Below are 24,083 nucleotides of genomic sequence, written 5' to 3'. Positions count from 1 at the left end.
AATTCCATCACCTCCACTAGCTTTGTTCATAGTGATGCTTTCTAAGGCCCACTTGACTTCACATTCCAGGATGTCTGGCTCTAGGTCAGTGATCACACCATCCTGATTATCTGGGTCGTGAAGATCTTTTTTGTACAGTTCTTCTGTGTATTCTTAATATCTTCTTAACATCTTCTGCATTGAAGAAAGTAGGGAAAACCACTAGACCATTCAGGTATGACCTAAATCAAATCCCTTATAATTATACAGTGGAAGTGAGAAATAGATTTAAGGGCCTAGATCTGATAGATAGAGTGCATGATGAACTATGGAATGAGGTTCCTGACATTGTACAGGAGACAGGGATCAAGACCATCCCCATGGAAAAGAAATGCAAAAAAGCAAAATGGCTGTCTGGGGAGGCCTTACAAATAGCTGTGAAAAGAAGAGAAGTGAAAAGCAAAGGAGAAAAGGAAAGATATAAACATCTGAATGCAGAGTTCCAAAGAATAGCAAGAAGAGATAAGAAAGCCTTCTTCAGCAATCAATGCAAAGAAATAGAGGAAAACAACAGAATGGGAAAGACAAGAGATCTCTTCAAGAAAATCAGAGATACCAAAGGAACATTTCATACAAAAGCCATGGCTCACTAAAAAAAGTTCTATTACAGGTACCATTTTTGTTTTTGATGTTTTAAAATTTTAGAGTAGTTTTTCTACCTGTGTGTGTGTGTGCTTTTAATTAATGGGGAACTTTAATTATCACTTTCTATAAACACAGAGTAAATTAGCCATGAAATGAAAGTGATAGTGTTAGTCACGGAGTCAAGTCTGATTCTTTTTAACTCCATGGACTGTAGCCCACCAGGCCCTTCTGTCCATGGAATTCTCCAGGCAAGAATACTACAGTGGGTAGCCATTCCCTTCTCCAGGGATCTTCCAGACCTAGAGATTGAACCTGGGGTCTTCAACATTGCAGGCAGACTCTTTACCATCTGAGTCACCAGGAAGCCCAAATTAGCCATACACAGGCATAGAAAAATTACCCAAAGAAAGCAAAGAGAAAACCTTAAAGCAAAATAGATAGATGATAGACAGATATATAGATAGATGATAGACCAACATTGGATTTGGGATAGTCATAACTTTGGAGAAGAAAGGATAGAAATTAAATTTGACTGGATACAAGAGGGTTTTAACCCTTATCCAAAATATTGTTTTTGTTTAAACATAAACCCTGACACAAATATATAAAAGTGTTAAAATTCATTAAATAGCATTACATTAGCTTTACGTTTGTTCCTTACATTATTCTCTATGCATTATTTATGTCTGAATTATTTCCTAAAACAAGTAAAACAGACACATGAGTAATTCTGCTGTATTTACATGAAATGAGAATTATTATGACTTATTTTTTTAAATATCAGTGCTCCAGAGTAAAGAACAAACTATGTATTGTTAAAAACCAAGAACGGTTCCAAATAAAATAATTAACTGAGGAAGATGATGAGATCCTACAGCCACAGCCATGCAGTGTTGACGTCTATACTCAGTTCTGACACTGCGGTATCTGTAAAGGGTCTCACTGCTGGATCCCATTAAGCTGCTTGGGGATATGATCTGGTGCCTAAGACAAGATTTTACAGATGCTGCTACTGCTAAGTCACTTCAGTCGTGTCCAACTCTTTGCGACCCCATAGAGGGCAGCCCACCAGGCTCCCCCATCCCTGGGATTCTCCCAGCAAGAACACTGGAATGGGTTGCCATTTCCTTCTCCAAAGCATGAAAGTGAAAAGTCAAAGTGAAGTCGCTGGGTCATGTCCAATTCTTCGAGACCCCATGGACTGCAGCCCACCAGGCTCCTCTGTCCATGGGATTTTCCAGGCAAGAGTACTGGAGTGGGGTGCCATTGCCTTCTCCATACAGATGCTGAGTAAGGTGCAAATATTGGATCCCACTTCTACCAGGGCTGGATCCTACTTAGCAGACTACCAAGCATAAATCCCGTATGTGTTGGGTGAACCATTATTTCTTCAAGGTCAGTGAAGAAATGACCTGGGTATAACCAATCAGCATGTCACATCCCCTCATACACACTGATTCATTTATGGAAATGCAAATGACTCAAGCTGTGTCCATCAAAGCTTTCTCCAGGACTACTGTTGAAACTGTCATGGCATAAGAACCTTATCTAGAAACCCTGAGAACCAAAAGTCTATATAAAGTTGATGCTTGTGGTAATCACCTTCTACCATCTAAGAAGCATAACTGAAAACAGAAGGAAGGAAGAGGAGATAAAGTCTAATTTCCCCTTGTATTTTTCTGATAAATAAGCATTGAGTCTCATTTTGACTTAAACTAGCTTTCGTGAGTTGCTTCCGCTCCCCCCACTCCTCAGTAAAATGTTCCTGACCCTATTACCCCAGCCATAAGAATCGGGCCAACACTCAAGAATTTTCATGGCTAATGAGTGCACTGATGCAGTGGCAAGCTGACATTCCCATGGTGGTGATAGATTTTTTGGGGTCATACCTGTTTAACTTTGTGATCAATGGCATAGACCTTTGAGACAGCTAGGAGGATAAAAGTGCAGCCTGTGACACCAGAACTGGGAATTTTAATTGCTTAAACTACCTACCCTGCATTAGAACCTCAGTCTCCTTCTTAACAGTCCACTAGGACACACTGAGATCCTCAACCCCAAATGGAAACATAAACCCTCCAGCATAGTACTATCCTGCAGAATCTATAAAATCAGCCTGGGAAAAACAAATGGAGGAGGGGGAATAACCATACTCAACAGTCAACGTCCTTTAGGTATGAATATAAACTACACTTCATAGCTTTGCCACGAGAACACACTGGTCATAGCAAACACCCCCTTCCAACAACACAAGAGAAGACTCTACACATGGACATCACCAGATGGTCAACACCAAAATCAGATTAATTATATTCTTTGCAGCCAAAGATGGAGAAGCTCTATACAGTCAGCAAAAACAAGAGTGGGAGATGACTGTGGCTCAGATCATAAACTCCTTATTGCCAAATTCAGACTTAAATTAAAGAAAGTAGGGAAAACCACTAGACCATTCAGGTATGACCTAAATCAAATCCCTTATGATTACACAGTGGAAGAGAGAAATAGATTTAAGGGCCTAGATCTGATAGAGTGTCTGATGAACTATGGACGGAGGTTCATGGCATTGTACAGGAGACAGGGATCAAGACCATCCCCAAGAAAAAGAAATGAAGAAAAGCAAAATGGCTGTCTGAGGAGGCCTTACAAATAGCTGTGAAAAGAAGAGAAGTGAAAAGCAAAGGAGAAAAGGCAAGATATTCCCATTTGAATGCAGAGTTCAGAAGAATAGCAAGAAGAGACAAAGAAAGCCTTCCTCAGCCATCAATGCAAAGAAATAGAGGGAAACAATAGAATGGGAAAGACTAGAGATCTCCTTAAGAAAATTAGAGATACCAAGGGAACATTTCATGCAAAGACGGGCTCAACAAAGAACAGAAATGGTAGGGACCTAACAGAAGCAGAAGATACTAAGAAGAGGTGGCAAGAATACACAGAAGAACTGGACAAAAAAAGATCTTCACGACCCAGATAATAATGATGGTGTGATCACTCATCTAGAGCCAGATATCCTGGACTGTGAAGTCAAGTGGGCCTTAGAAAGCATCACTACAAACAAAGCTAGTGGAGGTGATGGAATTCCAGTTGAGCTATTTCAAATCTTAAAAGATGAAGCTGTTAAAGTGCTGCACTCAATATGCCAGCAAATTTGGAAAACTCAGCAGTGGTCACAGGACTGGAAAAGGTCAGTTTTCATTCCAATCCCTAAGAAAGTCAAAGCCAAAGAATGTTCAAACTACCACACAATTGCACTCATCTCACACACTAGTAAAGTAATGCTCAAAATTCTCCAAGCCAGGCTTCAACAATACGTGAACTGTGAAACTGTAGATGTTCAAGCTGCCTTTCAAAAAGGCAGAGGAACCAGAAATTAAATTTCCAAAATCCTCTGGATCATCAAAAAATCAAGAGAGTTCCAGAAAAACATCTATTTCTGCTTTATTGACTATGCCAAAGCCTTTGACTGTGTGGATCACAATAAACTGGAAAATTCTGAAAGAGATGGGAATACCAGACCACCTGACCTGCCTCTTGAAAAATCTATATGCAGGTCAGGAAGCAACAGTTAGAACTGGACATGGAACAACAGACTGGTTCCAAATAGGGAAAGGAGTACACCAAGGCTATATATCATCACCCTGCTTATTTAACTTACATGCAGAGTACATCATGAGAAACGCTGGACTGGAAGAAGCACAAGCTGGAATCAAGATTGCTGGGAGAAATATCAATAACCTCAGATATGCAGATGACACCACCCTTATGGCAGAAAGTGAAGAAGAACTAAAGAGCCTCTTGATGAAAGTAAAAGAGGAGAGTGAAAAAGTTGGCTTAAAGCTCAACATTCAGAAAACAAAGATCATGGCATCCGGTCCCATCACTTCATGGCAAATAGATGGGGAAGCAGTGTCAGACTTTATTTTTCTGGGCTCCAAAATCACTGCAGATGGTGATTGCAGCCATGAAATTAAAATTGGCAGGAAAGTTGTGACTAGCCTAGACAGTATATTAAAAAGCAGAGCCATTACTTTGCCAACAAATGTCCATCTAGTCAAGGCTATGGTTTCCCAGTGGTCATGTATGGATTTGAGAGTTGGACTATAAAGAAAGCTGAACGCCAAAGAATTGATGCTTTTGAACTGTAATGCTGGAGAAGACTCTTGAGAGTCCCTTGGACTGCAAGGAGATCCAACCAGTCCATCCTAAAGGAAATCAGTCCTGAGTGTTCATTGGAAGGACTGATGTTGAAGCTGAAATTCCAATACTTTGGCCACCTGATGCGAAGAGCTAACTCATCTAAAAAGACCCTGATGCTGGGAGGGATTGGGGGCAGGAGGAGAAGGGGATGACAGAGGATGAGATAGTTGGATGGCATCACCGACTCCATAGACATGAGTTTGAGTAAACTCTGGGAGTTGGTGATGGACAGGGAGGACTGGTGTGCTGCAGTCCTAGGGGTCGTAAAAGTCAGACAAGACTGAGTGACTGAACTGAACTCTTTATAGGAAGCATCTTCTAGGAGTGAGGTTACCTGTAACCACAGGAATGACCTTAATGTCCCATAGGCATGTCAAATGAAACTCACTTATAATAAAACCAGTCCTCCTCTGTTATTAACATGACCCCTGCACCAACCCTGTCCTGTATTTACCACACAGTGGTCAATTATAATCCATCTATATGTGTGCTAATTTGCTCCAATGTGTCTGACTCTTCATGAATCTATGAACCATAGCCTGCCAGGCTCTCTGTCCATGGGATTCTCCATGCAAGAGTACTGTGGCTTGCCATGCCCTCCTTCAGGGAATCTTCTGGACCCAGAGATCAAACCTGCATCTCTTATATCTCCTGCATTGGTAGGAGGGTTCTTTACCATTAGTGCCACCTGGGAAGTCCGTAATCCTTCTACTGCTGCTGCTGCTGCTTCTAAGTCACCCAGTCGTGTCCGACTCTTCGCGACCCCATGGATTGCAGCCTACCAGGCTTCTCTGTCCATGGGATTTTCCAGGAAAGAGTACTGGAGCAGGCTGCCATTGCCTTCTCCAGTCCTTCTACAACCAGTAACTGATATATTTTGTATAAGAAATACTCAGTAAATGCTTGGAGTAAAAAGTGATGCTTCCCCACCCCTCACCTCCTGCCCCAAGGTCACAAGGGCTGGAGTGTCAGTGAGCAACTACTCTGCCTGTAAGTGTGTGTGTGTGTGTGGGCAATAGGGAGAGTGTGTTTTTATAAGAAGAAGTGAAAGGAATAGTTTCACATGGGGCTAAATATTGTGTAAAAATTCATTCCTACAGAACAGTGTGTAGACTCAAGAAATCCTGAGAACTGAAGCATCATGAAATCTTGGACATATTGGGGAAATTTCAAACTTCTGTAAATTAGGAAAGTGGGTTCAAGGCACTCTCCTGATTCTCAAGGAGCCAGGAGACTCCACCTGATGAAAGGTTATCCTGCTTTAAAAATGAAGCCATCATCCTTTCGAATATTCGAGGCATCCTCAGTTTCTCTCCCTTGCCCTCCATCTACATTCTACCCATGTCTACCCTCAAGCTCTTTCTTCCTCTCTAACTCCTCTACTTATAGTCTCCATCTTCAGTTCAGCTCTCTCCACAATGGCCAGACAGAAAACGAAGTGATTCCTCATATCCTTCTCTCCCTACAATCCCTGGTCAGCTTGTTATCTCTACTCTCTTAAATGTTAGTCCTGCTTCATCTCCACTTCTACCACACTAGTCCATGCTTCTACTATGCCTTACCTAGAAATTGCCTTCTTCCAATCTTTTTTTTTTTTCAATTTTACTTATTTATTTTTAATTTATTGATGAGTGCTTTACAATATTGGTTTGATTTCTGTCATACAACAACATAAATTAGCCACGTGCTGTGCTTATTCGCTCAGTCGTGTCTGACTCTTTGCAACCGTATAGACTGCAGCCTGCCAGGCTCCTCTGTCTGTGGGGATTCTCCAGGCAGGAATACCGGAGTGGGTTTCCATGCTCTCCTCCAGGGGATCTTCCCAAGCCAGGGATTGAAGCCAGGTCTCCTGCATTGCAGGCACATTCTTTACCAATTGAGCCACCACGGAAGCCCAAATTAGCCATAGGTGTACATATGTCCCCTCCCTCTTCTTTCATCTTCTTCATCCTCTCCATAGTGGCATCAAAATGATTTTTCTAAAATACGTAATTTTATCTTAACCCATACTTGCTTAAAAATTCATTTGGATAGTTTCTCACTGCTTTTATCAAAGTCCAGATTTAGCATGTCATACAGTCTCATTCTGCTTCCCAGGTGTCCCAGTGGTAAAGAATCCACCTGCCAATGCAGGAGATGTGGGCTAAGTCGCTGTGTTGGGAAGATCCCTTGGAGGAGAAAATGGCAATCCACTCCAGTATTCATGCCTGGAGAACCCCATGGACAGAGGAGCCCGGCAGGCTGCAGGCCATAGGGCCACACAGAATCAGACATGACTGAAGAGACTTAGCATTCACACATGCGATTTATAGTTTGCACAATGCTTTTACTCATGTTAGTTGAGCTTATGACCAGTATAGATATACCCTTCTTCACTGACCACATCCAATCAACTTCTCTCCCCCTAATGATAATATTTATGACTTCTGTCCTTCTCTCTGACTCTTGTCACAGATCTGCTATAACCCTTTCATTGGAAGCTGAAAACATTATTATATAGCTTTAAAACTGGCTGTCCTTGAGGAAGGACCCCCACAAATAATGTTTAATCGGATATGCACCATTGTGTGACTTCCCTGCCTGGAAACATCACTGGTTCCCCAGAGCTCTTTGGATTAAGTTGGGACTTCTTTTTTTTTTTTTTTTAAACTTTACATAATTGTATTAGTTTTGCCAAACATCAAAATGAATCCATCACAGGTATACATGTGCTCCCCCTCCCGAACCCTCCTCCCTCCTCCCTCCCCATACCATCCCTCCAGGTCGTCCCAGTGCACCAGCCCCAAGCATCCAGTATCGTGTATTGAACCTGGACTGGCATCTCGTTTCATATATGATATTTTACATGTTTCAATGCCATTCTCCCAAATCTTCCCACTCTCTCCCTCTCCCACAGAGTCCATAAGACTGTTCCATACATCAGCGTCACTTTTGCTGTCTTGTACACAGGGTTATTGTTATCATCTTTCTAAATTCCATATATATGCGTTAGTATACTGTATTGGTGTTTTTCCTTCTGGCTTACTTCACTCTGTATAATAGGCTCCAGTTTCATCCACCTCATTAGAACTGATTCAAATGTATTCTTTTTAATGGCTGAGTAATACTCCATTGTGTATATGTACCACAGCTTGCTTATCCATTCATCTGCTGATGGACATCTAGGTTGCTTCCATGTCCTGGCTATTATAAACAGTGCTGCGATGAACATTGGGGTCCACGTGTCTCTTTCCCTTCTGGTTTCCTCAGTGTGTATGCCCAGCAGTGGGATTGCTGGATCATAAGGCAGTTCTATTTCCAGTTTTTTAAGGAATCTCCACACTGTTCTCCATAGTGGCTGTACTAGTTTGCATTCCCACCAACAGTGTAAGAGGGTTCCCTTTCCTCCACACCCTCTCCAGCATTTATTATTTGTAGACTTTTGGATCACAGCCATTCTGACTGCCTTGAAATGGTATCTCATAGTGGTCTTGATTTGCATTTCTCTGATAATGAGTGATGTTGAGCATCTTTTCATGTGTTTGTTAGCCATCTGTATGTCTTCTTTGGAGAAATGTCTATTTAGTTCTTTGGCCCATTTTTTGATTGGGTCATTTATTTTTCTGGAGTTGAGCTGTAGGAGTTGCTTGTATATTTTTGAGATTAGTTGTTTGTCAGTTGCTTCATTTGCTATTATTTTCTCCCATTCTGAAGGCTGTCTTTTCACCTTGCTGATAGTTTCCTTTGATGTGCAGAAGCTTTTAAGGTTAATTAGGTCCCGTTTGTTTATTTTTGCTTTTATTTCCGATATTCTGGGAGGTGGGTCATAGAGGATCCTGCTGTTATGTATGTCAGAGAGTGTTTTGCCTATGTTCTCCTCTAGGAGTTTTATAGTTTCTGGTCTTACGTTTAGATCTTTAATCCATTTTGAGTTTATTTTTGTGTATGGTGTTAGAAAGTGTTCTAGTTTCATTCTTTTACAAGTGGTTGACCAGTTTTCCCAGCACCACTTGTTAAAGAGATTGTCTTTAATCCATTGTATATTCTTGCCTCCTTTGTCAAAGATAAGGTGTCCATATGTGCGTGGATTTATCTCTGGGCTTTCTATTTTGTTCCATTGATCTATATTTCTGTCTTTGTGCCAGTACCATACTGTCTTGATAACTGTGGCTTTGTAGTAGAGCCTGAAGTCAGGTAGGTTGATTCCTCCAGTTCCATTCTTTTTTCTCAAGATCGCTTTGGCTATTCGAGGGTTTTTGTATTTCCATACAAATTGTGAAATTATTTGTTCTAGCTCTGTGAAGAATACTGTTGGTAGCTTGATAGGGATTGCACTGAATCTATAGATTGCTTTGGGTAGTATACTCATTTTCACTATATTGATTCTTCCAATCCATGAACATGGTATATTTCTCCATCTATTAGTGTCCTCTTTGATTTCTTTCACCAGTGTTTTATAGTTTTCTATATATAGGTCTTTAGTTTCTTTAGGTAGATATATTCCTAAGTATTTTATTCTTTCCGTTGCAATGGTGAATGGAATTGTTTCCTTAATTTCTCTTTCTGTTTTCTCATTATTAGTGTATAGGAATGCAAGGCATTTCTGTGTGTTGATTTTATATCCTGCAATTTTACTATAGTCATTGATTAGTTCTAGCAATTTTCTGGTGGAGTCTTTAGGGTTTTCTATGTAAAGGATCATGTCATCTGCAAATAGTGAGAGTTTTACTTCTTCTTTTCCAATTTGGATTCCTTTTATTCCTTTTTCTGCTCTGATTGCTGTGGCCAAAACTTCCAAAACTATGTTGAATAGTAATGGTGAAAGTGGGCACCCTTGTCTTGTTCCTGACTTTAAAGGAAATGCTTTCAATTTTTCACCATTGAGGATAATGTTTGCTGTGGGTTTGTCATATATAGCTTTTATTATGTTGAGTTATGTTCCTTCTATTCCTGCTTTCTGGAGAGTTTTTATCATAAATGGGTGGTGAATTTTGTCAAAGGCTTTCTCTGCATCTATTGAGATAATCATATGGTTTTTATTTTTCAATTTGTTAATATGGTGTATTACATTGATTGATTTGCGGATATTGAAGAATCCTTGCATCCCTGGGATAAAGCCCACTTGGTCATGGTGTATGATCTTTTTAATGTGTTGTTGGATTCTGGTTGCTAGAATTTTGTTAAGGATTTTTGCATCTATGTTCATCAGTGATATTGGCCTGTAGTTTTCTTTTTTTGTGGGATCTTTGTCGGGTTTTGGTATTAGGGTGATGGTGGCCTCATAGAATGAGTTTGGAAGTTTACCTTCCTCTGCAATTTTCTGGAAGAGTTTGAGCAGGATAGGTGTTAGGTCTTCTCTAAATTTTTGGTAGAATTCAGCTATGAAGCCATCTGGACCTGGGCTTTTGTTTGCTGGAAGATTTTTGATTACAGTTTCAATTTCCGTGCTTGTGATGGGTCTGTTAAGATTTTCTATTTCTTCCTGGTCGAGTTTTGGAAAGTTGTATTTTTCTAAGAATTTGTCCATTTCTTCCACGTTGTCCATTTTATTGGCATGTAATTGTTGATAGTAGTCTCTTATGATCCTTTGTATTTCTGTGTTGTCTGTTGTGATCTCTCCATTTTCGTTTCTAATTTTATTGATTTGATTTTTCTCCCTTTGTTTCTTGATGAGTCTGGCTAATGGTTTGTCAATTTTATTTATCCTTTCAAAGAACCAGCTTTTGGTTTTGTTGATTTTTGCTATGGTCTCTTTTGTTTCTTTTGCATTTATTTCTGCTCTAATTTTTAAGATTTCTTTCCTTCTACTAACCCTGGGGCTCTTTATTTCTTCCTTTTCTAGTTGCTTTAGGTGTAGAGTTAGGTTATTTATTTGACTTTTTTCTTGTTTCTTGAGGTGTGCCTGTATTGCTATGAACTTTCCCCTTAGGACTGCTTTTACCGTGTCAAGTTGGGACTTCTTGACAAATCTTACAAGGCCCTTCATGTCCTGGTTCCTAAATGTACCTCCAACCACATACCCTGCCACATACTACTGAAACAAGAGGGAAGGGGGCAGGGCACAGCCTTTAAAGAATGAAATAGCCAAAGGACACAGCAAAAACTGATTGGGACCAAATGGATCCAAAATGGTAGAAAATTTGACTCCCACTAGGCTTTGAATCTCATTATATACTCATTATAATACATTAGCATGCTAAATGGCACACTCTCCAGCACCACGATAGTTCTGAGGCCAACCATAAAAGGCCAAAAAGTGGGCAGTGGCCCAATTCCTGGAAATCTCTGCCCCTTTCTCCAAATAATTGGAATAATCTTCCTATTTATTAACCTATAAAATTATCCAGACCATCAAAACTAACCATGCAACAGTTTGAGAGATCACACCTTCTGAGATGGCACATATTATCTGTGGAGTATATTTCTCTCTACATAAATCTACTTGTTACCTATCACTTTGTCTCTAAATGCTTCCACAACAAAATTAAGAACCTCAAATTTATGGGGATCACTATCTATTTCTGCTTTATTGACTATGCCAAAGCCTTTGACTGTGTGGATCACAATAAACTGTGGAAAATTCTGAAAGGGATAGGAATACCAGACCACCAGATCTGCCTCTTGAGAAACCTATATGCAGGTCAGGAAGCAACAGTTAGAACTGGACATGGAACAACAGACTGGTTCCAAATAGGAAAGGGAGTTCGTCAAGGCTGTATATTGTCACCCTGCTTATTTAACTTATATGCAGAGTACATCCTGAGAAACGCTGGGCTGGAAGAAGCACAAGCTGGAATCAAGATTGCCGGGAGAAATATCAATAACCTCAGATATGCAGATGACACCACCCTTATGGCAGAAAGTGAAGAGGAACTAAAAAGCCTCTTGATGAAAGTGAAAGAGGAGAGTAAAAATGTTGGCTTAAAGCTCAACATTCAGAAAACGAAGATCATGGCATCTGGTCTCATCACTTCATGGCAAATAGATGGGGAAACAGTGGAAACAGTGTCAGAATTTACCTTTTCTGGGCTCCAAAATCACTGCAGATGGTGATTGCAGCCATGAAATTAAAAGACACTTACTCCTTGGAAGGAAAGTTATGATCAACCTAGATAGCATATTCAAAAGCAGAGACATTACTTTGTCAACAAAGGTCCGTCTAGTCAAGGCTGTGGTTTTTCCAGCAGTCATGTATGGATGTGAGAGTTGGACTGTGAAGAAAGCTGAGCACCAAAGAATTGATGCTTTTGAACTGTGGTGTTGGAGAAGACTCTTGAGAGTCCCTTTGGACTGCAAGGAGATCCAACCAGTCCATTCTAAAGGAGATCAGTCCTGGGTGTTCTTTGGAAGGAATGATGCTAAAGCTGAGACTCCAGTACTTTGGCCACCTCATGTGAAGAGTTGACTCATTGGAAAAGACTCTGATGCTGGGAGGGATTAGGGGCAGGAGGAGAAGGGAACGACAGAGGATGAGATGGCTGGATGGCATCACTGACTTGATGGATGTGAGTTTGAGTGAACTCTGGGAGTTGGTGATGGACAGGGAGGCCTGGCGTGCCGCGATTCATGGGGTCGCAAAGAGTTGGACACGACTGAGTGACTGAATTGAACTGAACTGAAGTGAACTGAATATACCTCTTGCAGTTTCCTACATAAACAAGGTGGTTTCATGCTACCCCACTTTCTCTCCTGCTAGTGTTGCCATCTAAATAATCTTTCTTTTCTATCTTAGCATGATGACATTAATTCAATCACAGCTCTGGTACCATGTCTCAGAGGATGTTTTCCTGGACACTTGGATAGAGCAAAATATCCCTATAGAACCCAGACTATATCTCATATGATTCATACCAAATTATGTTAAAACCATATTTATATGTATCTGAATCTCCAGTACACATTAAACTGGTAAGGAGACATGATTAGATTGATTAATGAAAGGTTGTTGCCGAGCTGTGAAAGACGCCAGGATTCTTGGCCTCCAGAAGAGAGGAATTCAATCTGGGGCCAGTGACAAGGCTTGATCACTCAGAGCTTTTCTGCAATAAAGTTTTATTAAAGTATAAAAGAGAAATCTTCTGATATAGACATCGGAATGGGACAGAAAAAGTGCCCCCCTGCTAGTCTTTAGCTGGATGTTATAGCTACCAGCAGGCTGCTAATTAAAAGGAAGGTCTCAAAACTCAGAGACTGACACCAGGCCCCTCACCCACAACATGCATTTTGAGATAACATTGGCACCAGGTGAGTCATCCCAGGCCATAAAATTATTGGCATGAATCTTGAAGAAAGGCAGTTTTCCAAGTAAATATACAGCTTCATTAATATAAAGTTCAGTTCAGTCTCTCAGCCATGTCTGACGCTGTGACCCCATGGACTGCAGCACACCAGGCCTCCCTGTCCATCACCAACTACCAGAGTTTATTCCGGGAGTAAACTCATGTCCACTGAGTCAGTGATGCCATCCAACCATCTCATCCTCTGTCATCCCCTTCTCCTCCTGCCTTTAACCTTTCCCAGCATCAGGGTCTTTTCAAATGAGTCAGTTCTTCACATCAGGTGGCCAGAGTATTGGAGTTTCTTTAGCATCAGTCCTTCCAATGAACAGTCAGGACTGATTTTCTTTAGGATGGACTTGTTGGATCTCCTTGCAGTCCAAGGGACTCTCAAGAGTCTTCTCCAACACCAAAGTTCAAAAGGATCAATTCTTCGGCGCTCAGCTTTCCTTATAGTCCAACTCTCACATCAATACATGACTATTGGAAAAACCACAGCCTTGACTAGATGGACCTTTGTTGGCAAAGTAATGTCTCTGCTTTTGAATATGCTATCTAGGTTGGTCATAACTTTTCTTCCAAGGAGTAAGCGTCTTTTAATTTCATGGCTGCAATCACCATCTGCAGTGACTTTGGAGCCCCCCAAAATAAAGCCTGTCACTGTTTCCACTGTTTCCCCATCTATTTGCCATGAAGTGATGGGACCAGATGCCATGATCTTAGTTTTCTGAATGTTGAGCTTGAAGCCAACTTTTTCACTCTCCACTTTCACTTTCATCAACAGCCTTTTTAGTTCTTCTTCACTTTCTGCCATAAGGGTGGTGTCATATATGACACCTGCATATCTGAGGTTATTGATATTTCTCCTGGAAATCTTGATTCCAACTTGTGCTTCTTCCAGCCCAGCATTTCTCATGATGTACTCTGCAATAAGCAGGGTGACAATACTCCTTTTCCTACTTGGAACCAGTCTGTTGTTACATGTCCAGTTCTAACTGTTGATTCCCGACCTACATACTCATTTCTCAAGAGGCAGGTCAGGTGGTCTGCTATTCCCATTTCTTGAAGAATTTTCCAGCTTGTTGTGATCCACACAGTCAAAGGCCTTGGCATAGTCAGTAAAGCAGAAATAGATGTTTTTCTGGAACTCTCTTGATTTTTTCATGATCCATTGGATGTTGGAAATTTGATCTCTGGTTCCTATGCCTTTTCTAAATCCAGCTTGAACATCTGGAAGTTCATGGTTCACGTACTGTTGAAGCCTGGCTTGGAGAATTTTGAGCATTACTTTACTAGCATGTGAGATGAGTGCAATTGTGTGGTAGTTTGAGCATTCTTTAGCATTGCCTTTCTTTGGGATTGGAATGAAAACTGACCTTTTCCAGTCCTGTGGCCACTGCTGAGTTTTCCAAATTTGCTGGCATATTGAGTGCAGCGCTTTAACAGCATCATCTTTTAAGATTTGAAATAGCTCAACTGGAATTCCATCACCGCCACTAGCTTTGTTCATAGTGATGCTAACATAGATGATGTAACTTAGAGTAGGTGAATAATGTATGAGTAAAACATACTGGTTTGCTAACATAGATGATGTAACTTAGAGTAGGTGAATAATGTATGAGTAAAACATACTGGTTTGTTGAGTCCTTATAGGTTCTGAGTCTTAAGCTGAACCAACTTGAAGAAAGACAGAGTCTAGGGTAAATACACAGTTCATTGTCATAGCTTAAGAAAAACATTTCTATAAGAAAAATGCTCTGGTTAGCTCAAGGTTTGAGGAAAGTTAAGTTCAGGTGGAACTAGGTGTCATCATGGCAACATGGAATTTTAAAAGAAACCTCTTTATAAATGTGTATAGAGAAGGGGGAAATATCTGACACTTGTAATTTGTTTCCTCCTGCCACTTAAGAGAGAGAGAAAAAAACATCTGACTCTTGCAGTCTATTTCCTCCATTTGGAGACCCCTAGCCTTTCTGCCTGTTACCCTCTCATGCATAACTACAGTGCTAGGCAAAGCGCCTAGAAGGAGTATACGCTCAATGAAATGTTGCCACATTGAATAGAACAGAATTAAATTCAGTGAGAGCTTCCAAGGTGACTCAGTGGTAAAGCATTTTCCTGCTAGGAGCTGCAGGTTCAATCCCTGGTCAGGAAGATACCCTGGAGAAGGAAATGCCAACCCATATCAGTATTCTTGTCTGGGAAAATCCCACCGACAGAGAAGCCTGGTGGGCTACAGTCCATGGGGTCACAAAGAGCCAGACATGTCTGAGTGACTGAGCATGCATGCTCAAATTCAGTGAGGAGCACAATACTGTGAGCAGCCAGATTTCTTACAAGAGGAAACAGGCTCAGAGAAGTTACGGAGCAAATCAGCCACAGCCTTAGAGTTTGTCATTGATGAAGCTGTGCTTAGAACCCAGGTCCTCTCATCCCAGAGTCTGTGTAATTTTAATATAGCAGATGCCTCTGAGAAAGGATATTTCTGCATTCTCTCTATTTGCAAGATTTAACTCTGATCTGAAAGTCACTTAATCACTTTGCAGTCAGTTTCTTTATCTATAACCCAGTAATTAACTCAGTGATTTAAAGAAAAAAAAAAAAACAGTAAAGCTAAATGAAGCTGCCAAATAAAGAGGTAAATTGCAAATTCTCATGTTGGACTTGTTCTAGAATATTAGCATTGTCATGCAGATAAATAAAAAGCAGCTGCCTTTAGAAAAATTCATTGAGATTTATGAAAGTCAAAAAAATTGTCCACATGCAAAAGTTTCCGCACAGCTAGCCACATAGCTCATGACTTCTTAGCCCTGCAAGTGGCAAAATCTTTCAGAGATTACCAAAAAAAGGGAGAGAGAAAGAAAAGAAGAAGAACCCTTTGGTGTAACTGAGCAGAGGGTTACAAATGGACTCATCAGAGGAAAATTGCTACAATGCCTACAGGTGTGAGAGGTCCCATATGTTCAGTCTACTGAGGAATCCACTGAGAAAAAAAAAAAAAAAATTAAGTTCTCAAGAGTGAAGGCAGCTTGCACCCACTCCACAGGCGAGCAAGGGGAAGAGAGGCACCCATATCTAATTAGGTTACTTTCAGCAGGCATCTGGAGTGACTGCTCAGGGGTAAAGATAACAGAAAGTGTGAGATAAGAAGGGGACTGGGATGGCTCACTGGGATGTCACAGCTGCCTTGTGGAACAGCGGAAGTGCCTCACTGAGCCTTTTGAGATATCACAACAGACCTGAGTGAAAAACCCTGTATATCCCAGAGTGTCGTTGCCCAAAAATTGACTGAAAAGGATGATTTCTTGCTGTTCATTCTTTACTTTCTCGTGCTTACTTGCTGATCTTTCTTTTTAAGTGTATTATTAGATCATAGGTCAGAAATATAACTCAACAATCCAGAGGGGTTCCAAAGGTGGATAGATTCCCCCTATCTTCTTTGACATCCTTCAAAGTGACTCGTGTATCCTGCAGTTATTAAAATCTAGACCAGCGGTCAACAAAATTTTTCTGCCAAGTCTCAAAGAGTAAATAGCATAGACCTGGAGGGCCTAACGGAGAAGGCAAAGGCACCCCAGTCCAGTACTCTTGCCTGGAAAATCCCATGGATGGAGGAGCCTGGTAGGCTGCAGTCCTTGGTGTCGCTAAGAGTCGGGGACAACTGAGCGACTTCATTTTCACTTTTCACTTTCATGCATTGGAGAAGGAAATGGCAACCCACTCCAGTATTCTTGCCTGGAGAATCCCAGGGACAGAGGAGCCTAGTGGGCTGCCGTCTATGGGGTCGCACAGAGTCGGACACGACTGAAGTGACTTAGCAGCAGCAGGAGGGCCTAACCGCCTCTCACACTCTCCACCTCTGTCTGGTAGTCAGAAGGCTGTCGAAGACACGAGGTAATGAGTGATCATGGCTGCTGTTCTGATAAAACTTTATTTACAAAAGTGGACCACAGGCCGAATTTGGCTCACAGGTGTGTTTTGCTGACCTCTGATCTAGATCCCCCCAAGGCCTGCAAAGAGGTATGCTGGATACCTCTTTGCTGGTATCCAGAGACTGGATAGCATCCGGTCTTGCATGCCATGGCCTCTTCTGGTTAAATTCTTAGTTTAAAATAGGTTGTATATTTGTAGGCTTTCTGGCTCATTCACAAAAGTGCAGAAAAAGGTGACAACTTGCTAATAGTCACATCAAGGAAATGAAATATGTGGAAACACTTTGAAAAATCTTACAAATGTACAAATGTAGGGCATTAGCACAAACGTATTCAGCCAGATTTGACTGCAGTTCATTCATTCACTGTTCAATCCACAAGCACTCTTTCTACATGTATTTCAAAGACCAGGTACTGTGCAAGACCTCCAAGATACAAAGGAAAATAGAAGAAGTCTTCTTTTTTGTTGCTCTAGTACAATATATGGCTTTCCAGGAGGCTCAGCGGTAAAGAATCCACCTGCCAATGCTGAAGATTCAGGAGACGCAGGTTCAATCCCTGGGTTAGGAAGACCCCTGGAGAAGGAAACGGCAACCCACTCCAGTATTCTTGCCTGGAAAACCCCATGGACAGAGGAGCCTGACGGGCTACAGTCCATGGGGTCGTAGAGAGTCAGACACGACTGGGCACACACGCACTGACTGAGTGTACAAAACGTACACAAGCCAGGACAATGTAGTGCCATGGGCCCAAGAACACAGCCAGATGATGTTCCAGAGTAGTTCAGATTCACTTTCCTTTATTGACCTCTTTGTCACACATCCTCTCCCCACTGCCCTTCAGCCTTTCTGCTATTGAGAACAGTTACTCCAGGACTTCCCTGGTGGTCCAGTGGCTAAGGCTCCATGCTCCCAAGGTGGGGGGCTCAGGTTCGATTCCTGGCCAGGGAACTAGATCCCCAACGCTGCAACTGAGAGTTTGCATGCCACAACTAAAGATCTGAGTGCCACAACTAAGACCTGGCGAGCCAAATAAATAAATACTAAAAAAAAAAAAAAAAGACTAGTTAGTCCAACAGGTTGGAGATCAGTACTCCAGGGAAAAAGAAAACAAAGACATTGCTCAGTTTTCTTAAATCTACAGGGAAATAACCATCTTGAAAGATAAATTTCAAGCAGAAGAAAACTATGAAAGTTTGGTTACTTTTTCCTTCAATCAAGGTAATAAAATGCCAGAAAGAAAATTATGCATTGAAAGAATGACTAATGATCCAGCCTTTAATGAAGAATGGAAAGTGGAATATCTAAAGGAAAGGGAAGAATTCAGTAAAACTGGAATTCCTACCAAGAAAAGTCTATAGCAGCTTCCCGCCAAAAGTGAAACTGTTAGTCACTCAGTCATGTCCAATTCTTTGTGACCCCACAGACTGTAGCTCACCAGGCTCCTCTGTCCATAGGATTCTCTATCACATAGAAAATTCTCCAGGCAAGAATACTGGAGAGGGTTGCAATTTCTTTCTCCAGAGGATCTTCCTGACCCAGGGATTAAACCTGGGTCTCCTGCATTGCAGGCAAATTCTTTACCATCTGAGCCACCAGGGAAGCTTCCCACAAGTACATAAGCAAATATTCAAATAATACTCAGGAACACTAACGTTCACGGAAATCACAATCACCTGAAATAATGGACTCAAGGAAGTGGGTTTGCTTTATCCTTATTTATGGAAATAATTTTAATCTGAAAAAAAAAAAAGATTTTTTTAAACTTCAAAAAAAAGAACAAATGTTTGGAAAATTAACTTTAGATGAAAGCATGAATACTTGACATAAGGGAAACGGTTGCCTTCTTGATGCTTGGAGAGAAGCTCAAGAAAGATGAATGTCCCCCTATCATTGGAACAGGCCTTATGGAGAAGAGTGATGAGTTATAGCAGTTGTTTGTAGAAAGGAGGGCATGTATCTAGAGGGCAGAGGGAAGGGGGAAAAGGGGAGGAAAGGAGACAGGAGTGAAGGATATGCCATGGAAAGTCAAATAAAAGAAACAAGAGGCTGTGCTCTGAATCTTTCATATGCTTTTTGTTGCATTGGGGGCTACTTTTGTGACCCCCATAGATCTCATCATAGATGTGCATCTGAGTCTTATTTTCCAGCATCAGCTTATCATCATTTCCCCATCAAATTTCAACTGATGCATCACCCTGGCTCCACCTTTGACTGGATTTACAAGCCTGGAGCTGGGTCAGTTCCTCAATAAGTAGCGAACATTGTCTGAAACTGGAACTAGACTTCACATTTTGGCTGTCAATCTGGGTGGGGAAAGGGAAGTGCTTTTCAATTGGGGTGGAGTGCATGATTGCTGGATGACAGCACAGAATATATTTCTCCTGGTGACTTCCCAGCTGCAGACTGCTGGGTGCAATTAGAAGCCTATATGTCTAGTCATTTTATCATTTTTATACATTTAGGAGCTCAAGTGTTTGCTCTAGCAGGCTGCAGCTGGCTTGCTGTCAACTCCCAGCTGTTGTTTAGCTGAAACCCCACAGCTAAAATTGTGGGCCAATATGACCGGAAACCAAATTGGGACCTGAATAAAAATGTTCAGGATTAGTGAACGATGTTTAGTGTTTATTTGCTTCAACCAGGTGAAACCCACTCATTTAGGAAAAAGAAGAGGAGGGGAACCTGAAACCAATCCAGATACTTTTGAGAAGCCTTCACATGAACCAGACTCGCCTGCAAACCAGTGTTCTCTCATTGATGAGGCAAGTTCAACACATGCCACCCCATTAGGCACTTCTCTGGTTTTTCTCACTTTCCTGGGATTTAAATCCAAATAAATAAGTGGATGCTTAGAGAAAGAATGCATTCAATGTATGACATTTGGGTAGTGTTGGACTCACCCACAATGAGTCTTTGTACAACTGCAGGAAAAATCCTGCCTTTGGGTCCTTTACAGACGAGAGGGAGGGGCTACCTGAATGCATTAGCTTTGTTCTCTGGCATGGCTCTGGGCTTCCTTGCCAACTCAGCCTTCATCTCCTTTTAGATTGAAGCCACTTCCCTTTAAATGGAAACAAAGGGCCTTTGCTTTTCAAATGTTTAGCTGATGTCATTACCACGGTTGTCCAGGTTTCTAAGAGGTCTTTAAGAGACCCATATTCTTCATCTATCCAGCTTAGTAATACACAGTGTCCCTGATGAGTCCATAATGTCATATCATTTATTAATTATTATTTCCATCATCATTCTGTTCCCTGGCAATGGTGTCAAGTGCACTCCCAGAATCAGAAAACTGGGACTTCACTTCAGCTGTCCCAAGGCTGAGGAGCAGCTGGCTTGGGAGGAAGGCAGCTCCTTTTGCAAGCAAAGGGCTACAATAGGAAGAAAGGATATTTCAGGTGGAGTAAAGGTGTTTCTGGATAAATGCTACACCTTGCTGCCATTTCCTTACAACCTGACTTTTTTACCTTTTCATATCTGATTATAGAATCCTCTCTGGGGACAGTTCTGAAAGGTCAGGGAGGATGACAGATCAGAGCAAGAAAGAGCAGGCGGTCACAAGGACTAGGAGAGTGGCTAAAACCACAGAGCAGTGGATATCTACAGATCCCAGCTGGTTCCATGAAAGGATGTACAGGAATACTTGAGCCCTACGAGTTGAAGTGAAGATAAACTTCTAGCAGTTAATGTGGGGAGAAAATATGGAAATTTATAAAGGTCAGCTTTCTAGACTTGAACTGGGAACTCAGCCACGCAGTAAACATGTTGTCAAAGCTCACCAGCACTACGTGTAGTATTCAAGCTCAATAAAATCATGCAGACAGGCATAGGGTCAATAGAGACAGGCAGAGCCAAGACCCAAGTATCCACAAGCCTCAAGACGGAAGGAAGGAGAAAGAATGTTTGCATCCCAAATGACACATGGAGATTAATTGTACTGAACAATATCTCACTTCTAGGAACGAAGTTGAGAAAAAATTATAATAAAGACTTTCCAAATAATATTAAAAATGTATTTTCTTTGCCATTCTCAAGTTCTTTATCCATAACAGTGATGCAGGTGTACAATCACCCTTGAACAGCTCTGGTCAAAAGGTCTGAACTTTAGAATCACACCCAAAGCTCACCAGATATTTATCACCTTCATTCATGCAGCAAACTGTTGTTGCGAGCCCACTCTGGGAAACAGACTGTGCCAGATGCCTGGATAACAAAGTTGAATGAGAAAGTGTTCAGGTCCAGGGGTCTCATCACCCTGCCAGGGAGGCAAACATACACATGAGTGTAATGAAAGGCGACAGCAATTACGATGATGTGATTAACAAAACACAAGTAGGGAATACGGATTGTTATCTAAATAGGGGGTTGGAGAAGTAGAATGGGTTAAGAAAGATGTTAGAAAAGGTGTAATGAATATCCTCGGCCTAGAAGAATATAGAAATAGAAGGCAATGTGGTCAGAAGAAAGAGTATAAACAAAGAAGTATGTGTGTTGCTCAGTCATGTCAGGCTCCTGTGTCTACTGGATTTCCCAGACAAGAATACTGGGGTAGATTGCCATTTCCTACTCTAGGGGATCTCCCCACCCAGGGATGGAACTCAAGTCTACTAAAGTCTCTTGCATTTGCAGGCAGATTTTTTTTTATCATTGTACCACCTGGGAAGCCCAAGCAAAGAAGACAGACATCCAAATCCACAGTGTAGATCAGGAGTGGCAAATAATAATAGATGTCCTTATGCAGGATGTATAATATGCACTACATTATATGAAGAACTGCATATTTTATCTTTATTTAACATTTGGCACAAAACTGGTAGGCAACTGCCGAAGAATTGATAGTTTTGAATTGTGGTGCTGGAGAAGACTCTTGAGAATCCCTTGGACAGCAAGGAGATCAAACCAATCAATTGTAAAGGAAATCAACCCTGAATAGTTATTGGAAGGACAGACACTGAGGCTGAAGCTCCAATGTTTGGCCACCTGATGTTAAGCCAACTCATTGGAAAAGACCCTGATGCTGGCAAAGATTGAGGGCAGGAGGAGAAGGGGACGAGAGAGGATGAGATGGTTGGATGGTATCACCAGCTCAATGGACATGAGTTTGAGCAAACTCTGGGAAATAGTGAAGAACAGGAAAGCCTGGAGTGCTATAGTCCATGGGGTCACAAAGAGTCAGTGAACAATTGAACAGCAATTGTGTAATTATCTCTAAATTAAAGATGAGGAGGCTAAGGTGTATGCAGATAAGCCCTTAATTAGCTCACAAACCTGGTAAACAGAAAAGCCTAGATTTGAACCCAGAGAAGTGTGAGGCTGGTCCTCAGCCTCTTAGCTGCTATGCAATTCTGCCTTCCTGAGGGTCTAATGTATGGCAGGGAGGAGGAAATGAAGTCAAGGTTTGTGAAGAGCTTTAGGTGTGATTCCAAAGCTTAGACCTTTTGTTCAGGGCTGCTCAAGAGTGATTCTATAAACCAGGAGTTCCCAACCTCCAAGATCTAATGTCTGATGATCTGAGGTGAAGCTGATGTAATAATAATACATATAAATAGCAAAATAAATGTAATGTGCTTGAATCACCCTGAAACCATCACCCCTACCCTGGTCCAAGGAAAAGCTGTCTACCATGAAACTGGTCCCTGGTGCCAGAAAGGTTGGAGACCGTTCCATAGACCGCCTGCATCAGAGACACTTGGGGAAGGAGTGACTGTGCAGGCCCCCAGACCTGTCTCAAATCTCCCGAATCCTGCCTTTGGGAGGAAGCCCAGGAATTTACATTTGAAGAAATGCTACTGAGGAATCAGGGAAAGTGAGAAACACTGCGTTAGGCCAGCACTTCCCAATCTGAGGATCTACAAAACTACCTAGGAACCTTGTTAATTATACGGAGTTCTGGGATTCAGATTCTTTCAACAGGTCTGAGTTGGGCTCATGAATATTTATACTAAACCTAGGGCTTGATGACCATTAAACAAGGGAGTAATGCATTCATATCTATGCTTTCGGATCAAAGGAAAATAACTTCTGGTAGAAAGACAGAAGGGAAAACCAGAACCCAGCTGATTAGTAGACTGGTACTAAAATTTAAGCAAGAGATGGTGAAAATTTAAACCAGGCCAGACTGAAAATGAAACAAAGGGTATTAAAGAGGTAAAAACACTAAGATCTGATAATTAATTAAAATAAGGGTAGTGGAGAGAAGGAGCTGAAAAATGACACAAAGGTTTCCAGCCTAGATTCATGGATACAGGCTAATGCCAAGAGGAGAGGTGAATAGATTCTGCAGTGGCCACATGGGACAAGGCATTTTGCAAGTGCCATCTTGCATTTGTTCTCATTGTTGTTTAGCAGCTCAGTCATGTCTGACTTTGTGACCCCGTGGACTGTAGCCTGCCAGGCTCCTCTGCCCATGGGATTTCCCAGGCAAGAATACTGGAGTGAGTTGCCATTTCCTTCTCCAGGGGATCTTCCTTACCCAGGGACTGAACGCATGTCTCCTGTATTACATGCAGATTCTTTACTGCTGAGCCAGCAGGGAAGCCCTCAGCTGAGTTAGATGGATTGATTTTTGTCTCCAAATCCACACTCTCACAGAGAAAGCTGATTAACATTTTAGATATTTTGAGGTAGAGAACTGGGTTGAGGAGGAAAGATAGTTGGGTATATGTATCTGGCACTTAAGATAAAGCCCCTAGTTGAAAACAGACATTTGAAGTCACCTTCATAGAAGTCAAGTTCAAATAGATAAGCATCAATCAGGTATCTATGTGCCAGGCACTGTAGAGCTGTGATAGATGTATAGAGACAAGATCTAATCTCTACTGGAGTAAAGTGACATGTCAGGAGTTCTTAACTTGAGCTTCATGGACCACCCCCCCATGTTGGGTAACAGACACCAGAATTTTTTTGTACAAAAATGCTTGTATATATGTGTTTTTCTTGGGTGATATAATTGATTTCATCAGACCCTCAAAGAAGTCCAAGATCCAAAAGAAATTAAGGACCACTTATTTAAGACCTGGCAGTGTAAAAAAAAATTAATATGTTTCTTGTTCATGCATTGTAATAGGTTATTAAAAATG

General features: G+C 41.4%; 1 protein-coding gene and 1 non-coding gene across 3 annotated transcripts in view; one reads left to right on the top strand and one right to left on the bottom strand.

Moving 5' to 3' along the window:
- Window positions 1–24,083, bottom strand: part of AGBL1 (ATP/GTP binding protein like 1) — a 928,519-nt gene that overhangs the window by 467,175 nt on the left and 437,261 nt on the right. The window lies entirely within an intron of this gene.
- TRNAG-CCC lies at window positions 17,883–17,955 on the top strand. Its single transcript has one exon. It is a non-coding gene; the product is annotated as a tRNA-Gly (tRNA).

The sequence above is a fragment of the Bos indicus x Bos taurus genome, chromosome 21 (assembly GCF_003369695.1).
Source record: "Bos indicus x Bos taurus breed Angus x Brahman F1 hybrid chromosome 21, Bos_hybrid_MaternalHap_v2.0, whole genome shotgun sequence".
Lineage (NCBI taxonomy): Eukaryota > Metazoa > Chordata > Mammalia > Artiodactyla > Bovidae > Bos > Bos indicus x Bos taurus.
Note: the sequence above shows the minus strand (reverse complement) of the source record. Positions and strands in the feature narration are given on the sequence as shown.